The sequence below is a fragment of the Dipodomys merriami genome, unplaced genomic scaffold (assembly GCF_024711535.1).
Source record: "Dipodomys merriami isolate MVZ:Mamm:240054 unplaced genomic scaffold, mDipMer1.0.p SCAF_11, whole genome shotgun sequence".
NCBI lineage: Eukaryota > Metazoa > Chordata > Mammalia > Rodentia > Heteromyidae > Dipodomys > Dipodomys merriami.
In genome coordinates, this window is record NW_027202382.1 from 16,501,242 (window position 1) to 16,511,372 (window position 10,131).

A 10,131-nucleotide genomic window follows, 5' to 3' on the forward strand; every position below is an offset into this window, starting at 1 on the left:
GGCTAGCGCTTTACCATTTGAGCTACAGCACCACTTCCCGTTTTCTGGTGGTTTATTGAAAGTCTCATGGACTTTCCTGCCCAGGCTGGCTTTGAACTGTGATCCTCAGATCTCAGCCTCCTGAGTAGCTAGGATTACAGGTGTGAGCCATCGGCTCCTGGCTTTAAGTTTGTTTTTTATAACATCTATACTATTTACTTTCTTACCCTTTTTCTCTCTCTCGTCTTTCTCTCTGTCTTTCTGTCTTTCTGTTTCTCTCTCTGTCTCTGTCTCTCTGTCTCTCTCTCATCGATCATGGGGCTTGAATTCTGGGCCTGGATACTGTCCCTCAGCTCTTTAGCTCAAGGCTAGAGCTATATTCCTTGAGCCAGTGCTACTTCTGGCCTTTTCTGTTTATGTCGTGCTGAGGAATAGAACCCAGGGCCTCATGCATGGGAGGCAAGTATTCTACCACTAAGCCACCTTCCCAGCCCCCTTCTAACTCTTTTTATGAGGTATAGTGTTCTATATCTCAGCTCTTTTCATTTCTCCTATCTTGTATCTTAGAGATGGTGTCATATATTGCTAGGTAGGCAGGTACTCTACCATGTTAGCCATACCTTCAGCTCATTCTTTTTTTTAAATTAAGAATGATTATTATATTCAATTTTGAGCATATAGAATTTATTCAACCAGTCACTACTGACAGATGTTAAAGTTGCTTCAAATCTTTTGTTGTTGTAGTAGACATTTTTTAAAAATATGGAATACTTTACAAATGTGCATGTCATCCTTGTGCAGGGGCCATGCTAATCTTCTCTGTATCATTCCAACTTTAGTATATGTGCTGCCAAAGTGAACACAATGTAGAACTTCTGACTCTCACACTATGATGGATAAGGTCACATAGGTCATCTCAGCAATTGTGTGTGTGTGCACACGTTCGTGCATGCACTCGTGTACACCTGTGTGCCAGTTCTGGGGCTTGAACTCAGGGCCTGAGCTTTAGTGCTCAAGGCTAGCACTCTAACTACTTGAGCAAAGCTCCACTTCCAATTTTTACTTTAGTAAATAATTTTGTAGTTACTATCTTTGTGCAAACATCATTTCACCCATGTACTGAATCCTCTTTGAAGCATCCTTCTGAAAGTGGACATTCTTGGTCAAAGGTGTATTCATTTCTAACACTGCTAGTTCTTGCCAAATTTCCCTCCATGGCCTTTATACCAATTTACATTCTCATTAGCAATGCATGTGAAAAATTAGTTCTTAGCCTTGAGTTTACAGACCTTGAAATTATATGTAATCTTTCACTCACAGGTGCATTTATATTTTCTTCTGGGAAAAGCCTATGTGGCTGTCACCACAGTCCCTTGAGAGACTCAAAAAATCTCCCCAAATATTAAAAGCTATTGCTTGGAAGACTCTTCACACTTGAAAATCCAATATAAAGTAGGCCTTTATTCAAATTATAAATGATTTTGAAATGATTCTTTGCTTTTCAAAAGGAATCTCCAAAAATGTCTTTTGTATTTACAATACAATGAAATTGGACAGATCAAACACATGCACATTTATTTTCGTAGACTCTTTCCAACCCAGGTGTATCAGTTCTAAGAGGATTCACAGTAAATCCTTCTACAATAAAACCTATGTGTAATGAAAAGATACCTAAGCCTCCAGCTAACACTGTTCTTATTTCAAATACTAATATCAAACCTATATACGTAGCTTTGGGCTATTATATGTTAAATATGTATCTAGGAACATTTCTGACATATTTCAGTACTCAAAGCCTAATACAGGGTTGGCACTCAGTAAGTCCTCAATGTCTGACTTCTGCTTGCCTTTCTCCCTTGACCTCTCACCTCAGAATGCACAGCATTTCACAGGTCGGATAATTATGAGGTTGGACCCAGAGTGCGTCTCTCCGCTGCTTCTCAGCTGGTCCAAAGACCAGTCTGGATCTTGGCTCTGGAGACTTCAAGACTTCAACATTACAGTTTTCTCCTTCACTCAGGCCACAGCATCTATGCAAAAATACACTTAGGCCCTTATTTTCTATTACATTTAGAAAGCCTGGAAACTCTGACCTATGTCCCAAACATGTTCTGTGCATTAACCAGTAAAGTCTAATTAATTGTGAAGAAAACATTAATTATTATTATTGCTGTCAGTTCTCGTGTGGGTTCCTGCTTGGCATAGAGAACCTGCTTGGACAGTGGCTGTCTGTGGGAGTTTTAACACCCTACCAACTTAATGAGAGGTGTGTCTGTCTTTGAAGTATTCTAGGAGTACTTAAAAGTATTTTTAAAATACTTTTGCTCACTCTAGAAAGATATCTTGTTTGCAATTTACTGCAGAGAATCTGGCTGCTGTTCTTTTTCTTTTCTTTTCTTTTCTTTTTGTTGGTCATGGGGCTTGAAACTCTGGGCCTGGGCGCTGTCCCTCAGCTCTTCAGCTCAAGGCTAGTGCTCTACCACTTGAGCCACAGCACCACTTCTGGTTTTCTGAGTGGCCTCACGTACTTTCCTGCCCGGGCTGGCTTTGAACTGCATCCTCAGATCTCAGCCTCCTAGAGTAGCTAGGATTACAGGCATGAGCCACCGGTGTCCGGCGAGGATTTTTTTTTCTTCCAAAAAACATATTGATTGATTACATAGTATAATATCCCAGATCCAAAAGAGACTCCAAGATTTTCAGTTAAAGGAGCCAGTAACTTTATGACAGCCGTGAGGGGACTGCTTCCTACTACTGGGAAAGTAGAGAACGGCCCTGAGCTGAGGGGAGGATGGGTTTTTATAGGGGTAGGTTACATAGAGTTACATAGACCAGTCATGTAAGGTAGGTTTGGCACATTTTCACCGGTTATGGTTAAATGACCTTTAAATTCATTTGTTCTTTATGGTAAATATCATATGCAATAATGTGCAATAGGCTGCCCAAAACATAGCCTGAGTCACAAAAACATAGGCAAATCATAATCTTGACTTGGTCAGCATGACTGATAGTATCAATGCTATTGATACTATTACAGAAATAATATTTTTTTTGGGTCCGGTCGTGGGGCCTGAACTCTGGGCCTGGGCACTGTCCCTCAGCTCTTCAGCTCAAGGCTAGTGCTCTACCACTTGAGCCACAGCGCCACTTCCGGCTTTTTTCTTTTTGCTTATGTGGTGCTGAGGAATTGAATCCAGGGCCTCGAGCATGCAAGGCAAGCACTCTACCACTGAGCCACCTTCCCAGCCCCAGAAATAATTTTTATTATAAGCTCCTGACTAATACAAAAACTCAGTGCAGCTGGTGATAAACCTCAAGGCTGTCAATAGCCTTCGGCAAAGCTGCCAGCTTGGTAAACTTAAATGAGGGACAGATATTCTTTTGCTTTTTAACAAGGATGGAAAAGAGGCTAAGGCTTACTACTGGTCAGCCTTTGCCTGAGGTTTTTCTTTACCAAGCAGTTTTGACCTTTATCAATAATTTTGTTCTGCTTTCTAATTTCACATTTTTGTTCTCATGGATAGCCTTCTTTTCCAAGGGAAAAGGGGCTCAGAGGAGCGAGCAAATTTCCAACAGCAGGAGGGACTGAAGCCAAACAATAGGGGGAACTTTCTGCTAGTGAATAGCAACTCAGATATTATACATAGCATGTTCAGGAATTTCCCTAAGCGGTAGAAGAACACAAATGTGGACTGGGCACTGTACTCTTAAAGAGCTTTTGGAATAAGTTACAAAATCCATCCAACCATGCATCCATCCATCTACCCAACATCCATCCATCCATTCACCCCCATCCAACCATTCATCCATCTATCTGGCATCTATCTATCCATCCAACATACATTCACCCATTCATCCTTCCAATGAATAGATATTGAACATCTATTGATAACCAACATAGCAATGGGGAAATAGCAGTTAATAAAGCAAGGGTTTTTTTTGCATCATGTAAGTGATAGATAAGATTAAAATAAGAATCATTAAAGCATGAAGTTAATGTTATCCTTTGAGAATGAAATTAGAAAAGTTAATATGAAACATCTATTGGCTAATGGGATGTAATTAGGATTAGGAACACTTAAATGCAACAAATCATATCGTATTTTGATGACTGTTTGTGTAAACAGAATGGTCTGCTTGGAGCTAGAGAACAGAGCCAGAAGAATTTAGAATTATCTGAAGCTAGGATTGAAGATAAGACAGCGGACCAGGTACTGAGGATACCTGGAGAACATTCAACTTACATATTCTCAAGAACCTTCTCTTGGCTAACTCCTACTTACCTTCAAGTTCTAATTTAATGTAATTTTCCCAGGAAAACCTCTCTGTCCTCTTACAGTGCTATTTGTTCTGTACTTCTTCATGGCTCCTTACAGCAGCTGTAATTGATCATTTATTTAGTGTCTGTCTTCCCTACTAGACTCAAGGATAGAGGAAGCCCTGTCCATCTTTTCATTATTGCATCCCATTGTCTGGCAGATAGAGGTTCTCAGTAAATACTTATTAAATGAGTGAATATTAATGAAAGTTAATCTAAAATCTCTTTCTCATGCTTTTGTCTCCTCATCCTCCTTGTCCTCCTCGTCATCCTCCTCATCTTCCTCTTCCTCTCCTTCTCCTCCTTCTCCTTCTCCTCCTCCTCCTCCTTCTTCTCCTCCTCCTCTTCCTCCTCCTCCTCCTCCTCCTCTTCCTCCTCCTCCTCCTCCTCCTCCTCCTCTTTCTTCTTCTTCTTCCTCCTCCTCCTCCTCGTCTTTCTCTTCTACCTCCTCCTTGTTTTTCTTCTTCCTCCTCTCCTCCTCTTCTTCTTCCCTTTCCCCATTCTCTTCCCTTTCTCCTTCTCCTTCCCCTTCCCTTTCCTCTCTTCTTTTCTTTTCTTGTGGTACTGGAGATTGAACCCAAGGCCTTGCATTTGTGTTCTACCACTTGAACTATACACTCAACCCAACTCCTATAATTATAGAAAAATATTGAACAAATATTACTTCTGAAAAAGATTTTCCTAAAAGTGAACAGTGCTCTGAGCTTGGGGTGGTGGCTCCTAGCTACTTGGAGAGAAGTTGGGGGATAACGGTTTGAGACCAGCCCCAACATAATAGTTTGTGAGACTTTAATCTGAACAATAGCTGCGTATGGTGACTCTTGCCTGTTAGTTTCAACATAGGAAAGCACAAATCAGAGGAGCATAGACTAGACTATCCCAGGCATAAAGGCAATTCCACACCCACCTTGAAAAACCAAAAACAAAGTATAAAGGGCCAGAGGCATCGCTCAAGTGGTAGAGTGCCTGCCGAGCAAACACTAGCCCTGAGTTTAAGTCCTAGTAACACACACACATACACAGAGCAGGCAGAGGTCTTTTATTTCTTTATGACATATTCTAGAACAGGACAGGAAAGCAAGAGAGCAGGAAATGAGCTTCTGCAATGGAACAGGAATTATGGATGTTGTTATGGAAAAGAAGGCACCTAGCCTGAGTCTTAAATCAAAGTTGGGATGTTTGGCAAGTGAGACTAAAAAGAGTAGAGGAGGAATGTGATTCTAGGCAGAGCTGGACAACGTGACAAAGATACCAGGTTCAAAATTTAGAATATGTGCAGATAAACAAGGTAGACTAACACAGGAAAGGCAGGCCGGACTCCCAGTGAGAGACATAAAGTGGATTTGCTCATTGGCTGATAGGCCTTGTCACAGAGGAAATCCCAGCATTGCATGGCAGGGGTTGTGGTCATGGTTGTAGTGGTGGTGGTGGTGGTGGTGGTCATGGTGGTGGTGGTGGTCATGGTGGTGGTGGCATGTTCCAAAAAGAATTGTGTGGACAATGATAAAGGCACTGTGTTTCTTCAGGAAGAGGCTGGCTGGAATGTTTCCCAAAAGGCTTTCACCAAAGGTCATACCATAGTACACTCACAGGGTCTAGGTGCTGGCTCTTTGCCCATGAAACTCAAAATTCTGATTGCTCAGCACTCAGTAGTAGGCCCAAGCTCTCAAGGCTACTGCCTATAACAAGGACAGCATCTTATTAATTTATTAGGAACATTAGAATTGCCAAAGATATTAATTGCCTAAGTCTTAGTAGCATTCTAGCTCTGAAGGTAAGCCACAAGTCCTATTATCACCTTATTAGAATCAGGTATCATTGAACTCACACTATGAAATACAAGTGCCAAAGGATGCCCAGAGCCAATGGCCAATGTATTCATTTCCTGTAGGTGGATCTATAGCTATGGTTTGAGAAGCGAAACTATAATTAGGTTGCTTGATAAATTTGGAGTTGAAACAAGAAGAAAACATTAAAAGGATGTTTAGAGGCATCTGGCCTAGACCTCTATAATAGGAAGATGCTTGTGGCCATAATTAGCTCAGTCACAGTCTTCAATACCTCCTTAATTTAGCATCTCTTCTGGATGGCATTGGATGAGCAATGTCAAAGTTTGCTTGTCCAACCTCTTTCTCTCATGCTTTCATGGTAAGTCTATCTTCTGACAGTGCTTTCCTTCTTTAGATATCCTTTTAGATTCCATCAAGTTTCTTGGGTCTGAGAACTACTCTGTATCTTTAAGGCAGCTTTGCAGATCCCTGCTCTACTCCATTATGTGTTGATTGATGTCCTAGTTTAACTCCCAGGATAATTTTATTTCTAATTTTTTCACATCACTCCCTTTTGCTAGTAGAACAGTGGCACAAAGGGACTTTACAGCCTTGAGATTCTGGGATCTCCTAAGCCCCCAGATGACTTAGAACATCATATGTAGTATTGTCAGAATTTCTCAAAGTAGATAAAGCCACAGTGATTATAACCTCTTCCATCTCATTCATTTGTTTCTTTATCATCAAAACACACAATTTACAGCTGTTCTTTTTTTCTCCATCATCTTGAGAACTTATGTGGCAAAAATAAGCATGGATCCGAGTTGCTTCTGGTCACAGTCTTGATTCCAAGACACTTTCTGCTCCATGTCATGAAAAAGAAGAGTTTTCCTTTTAAGCACCCTCCCCTCCTCCCCCGCCTACATTGAAAAGGAAGATGGCACTAGTATTGAATTTATCCACTTGAAGGTCAAATGCAGAAGTTGTATGTTAAGGCTTAGCATGAAAGACATGACTGAAAATGTTTACATCGGAAGTAGAGTTTGATCTGAAGACGTGCCCAGTCCTGTCCCTATCTCCAGGAGACAGACAGAACAGTCCTCAGAAGGAAGCACTGGCATCTGTGAATCTAGGGCCAGAAAAAGAATGATTTGTTGTCCATGAGATATGTTGTCGTCAAGCATCAGGGAACAAAGGGTTGAGTGATTGCTTTTCAGACTCAGGAATGTTTTCTTCTAACCACATCTGGATGTAGGAGATCTTCTTTTCTTTCACTTTCTCTTCCCCACTGCTCCTAGACATGGATCCTTACTGAGCACCTGCACTGTGCCAGATTAGGACTAGGTTCCTTATTTTGTTTATAACAAACTTGGAGATCATATGATCTCTATCCTACACTCAGGATATTGAAAGCTTTAGAGGTTAAGTCACTGATAGATGATGAAATGGTTTTCTTGGGCAGGGCTGCAAAACTTCAAATCTTCCTATTATGACATGTTGACCCTCAATATCTTCATGTCTCAGGTTGATATGTCACAATTTAGATTCCTTTGTTCTCTAGTCATTCTGGCTAGAGTAATGAGCTTGAGAGATATTCTCGAATCAAAAAGATAAAGAGAGTCTTGTATTCAGTATATGCAGTAGCCAGACTGTCTGGATTCAAATTCAAGCTCCACTATGGACCCTCTGAATGATGTGGGGTATTATCTTTTCTATATGATTTTCCTCATTCAAAAAATGGGGATAATAATATTTACTTTAAGGGGAGGGAGTTCTAATTAAATAATTATTATAAATGCAGTGTTTAGAGGAGTATGTAGCACATTGTAAGTGCTCAGTAAAGTGAGCCTTCATTTTTTGATTCAATGGAAGTCTTATCTTCCCCTGATCAACTCTAGAAAACTCTGCAGCCTCATTAATTCCATAATTCACTGGGTCTGGAATTTATGGCTTGGGCATTGTCCCTTAGCTTTTTAGTTCAGAGCTCCACTATTTGAACCACAACTCTACTTCTGACTTTTTGGAGACAAGAGTCTCAGGGATTTTCTTGCCCACTGCTGGCTTCAAACAGCAATCCTTAGATCTCAGTCTCCTGAGTAGCTAGGATTACAGGTATGATCCACCTCTGCATATTATTGAGATGGATTGCTTTCTAAGTGGGTCATCTTAATCATTATAAAAGTTCCCTCCTGGTATAATATCAAACCTCATCTGGTCATCTGGTTATACCATATAGGTGGTCCCTGCAATTGGTCACTGTTACACTTTCTTCCACCCCTTTCTAGAAATACCTGCCTAGAGTGACTACAAGTTTAGTTTAGTTTAGCTTTTTACAAAGTTGCCTTGTTGTGAAAACTAGAAGTTCTTTGTCTTTGGAACTTCCCACAAGAGCCCATTCTTTGCATGCTTTGGAGCTTAGCAGGCTCCAGATTCCTCTCAGCCAGTGATATTCCAGATGACTGAGCTAGCAGGACAGGGTAGGGCAGCTCCAGCTGACTCCAGAAAGGAAATGAAGTATGTCAGCACAGATGACTGCAGAACCAATTAAGGCTGTACATGAGGTAAGGAAGAATTGAGAATAAAGTGCTACCACTCTGAGGTGCCACATAAACACCAGACAATAATGCTCCTGAGCAGGGATATTCTGTGACTTGGACTTTGGTGACAGAGTTCAAACAAAAAGAAGAAAACATTTGTAAAATATAAATTCATACTTTCAAATTGTGGCTTTAATATAATTCAATTTCACAAATAAAGATGTCTATGTCCAAGTCAAATAAATAAAGCGATCGATGACTGTTCTTTCTACTTGGATTACTTCATTCACCCCCTAACTGTTCTCCATACAAAACAAATTTGGCCACTTAAATTTGTCCCACTTAAAAATGCTTCTTACCAGGCACCAGTTGCTCACACTACTCAGGAGGCTGAGATCTAAGAATTGCAGTTCAAAGCCAGCTTAGGCAGGAAACTCCATGAAATTCTTATTTCTAATTAACCAGCAAAAAGCTGGAAGTGGAGGTGTGGCTCAGGTGGGTAAAGTATCAGCCTTGAAGAAAACAAGTAAGGACAGTGTCTAGGCCCTGAGTTCAAACCTTACTACCAGCAGGAAAAAAATATTCCCACTTGGGGCTGGGAAGGTGGCTCAGTGGTAGAGTGCTTGCCTTGCATGCATGAGGCCCTGGGTTTGAGTCCTCAGCCCCACATAAGCAGGAAAAGCCAGAAGTAGCACTGTGGCTCAAGTGGTAGAGTACTAGCCTTGAGCTGAAGAGCTGAGGGACAATGCCCAGGCCCAGAGATTAGGCTCCATGATAAAAAAAAAAATCCCACTCTCTACATATTAAGTGCAACTATCTTACTAATATATATATATATATAATTTATATATAGATATAATATTTTGGCCATTCTTGGGGCTTGAACTCAGGGCTTGGGTACTGTCCCTGAGCTTCTTTTGCTCAAGGCTAACACTTTACTATTTGAGCCACAGTGACACTTGTGGCCTTTTCTGCTTATTTGGTACTGAAGAATTGAACCCAGGGCTTCATGCATGCTAGGCAAGCACTCTAGCACTAAGCCACATTCCCAGTCCATATCTTACTAATATTTAAACCCTCATAGATTAGTCCAAATTATTCTTTGCAGGTTTTTCTCTAGTTCCACCCTCTTTCTTTCACCATGTATTTTATAGGGAAGTCTTATAGGACTTTCTACATTTCCTTTATATTGTCTTGTTCTTTCTCTTTCTTTGCTTGTTCTCAATGTGTTCTGAAGCATCCCATTGCAAATTTCTTGTTTAGTCTGACTAGAGAATCTTACTCAAAGTTCATCTCCAGTGCTACTTCTTTTCTAAAGCATTCTATGATATTCCTTTGCTAAAGGGCTGCCATATTTTCCTCCATAGCATCTGGTTTATCCATGCTTGTGTGGCATAGTTTTTGTCCCTAGTTTCTCGAGGAGTTGTTGTGACTGATTTTTGTCATTTTCCTCTTGCACAGCACAGCCTAGCACAATATTTGTAAGAAGTTAATGATGCTAAATAGAATGCAGGGGATGAACCCATCT

At 40.7% G+C, this 10,131-nt stretch overlaps 1 non-coding gene across 1 annotated transcript; it reads right to left on the reverse strand.

The window, feature by feature from the left end:
- Positions 1-735: 735 nt before the first annotated feature.
- Positions 736-842, reverse strand: LOC138822390 (U6 spliceosomal RNA). Its single transcript, XR_011370424.1, has one exon. It is a non-coding gene; the product is annotated as a U6 spliceosomal RNA (small nuclear RNA).
- Positions 843-10,131: the final 9,289 nt, after the last annotated feature.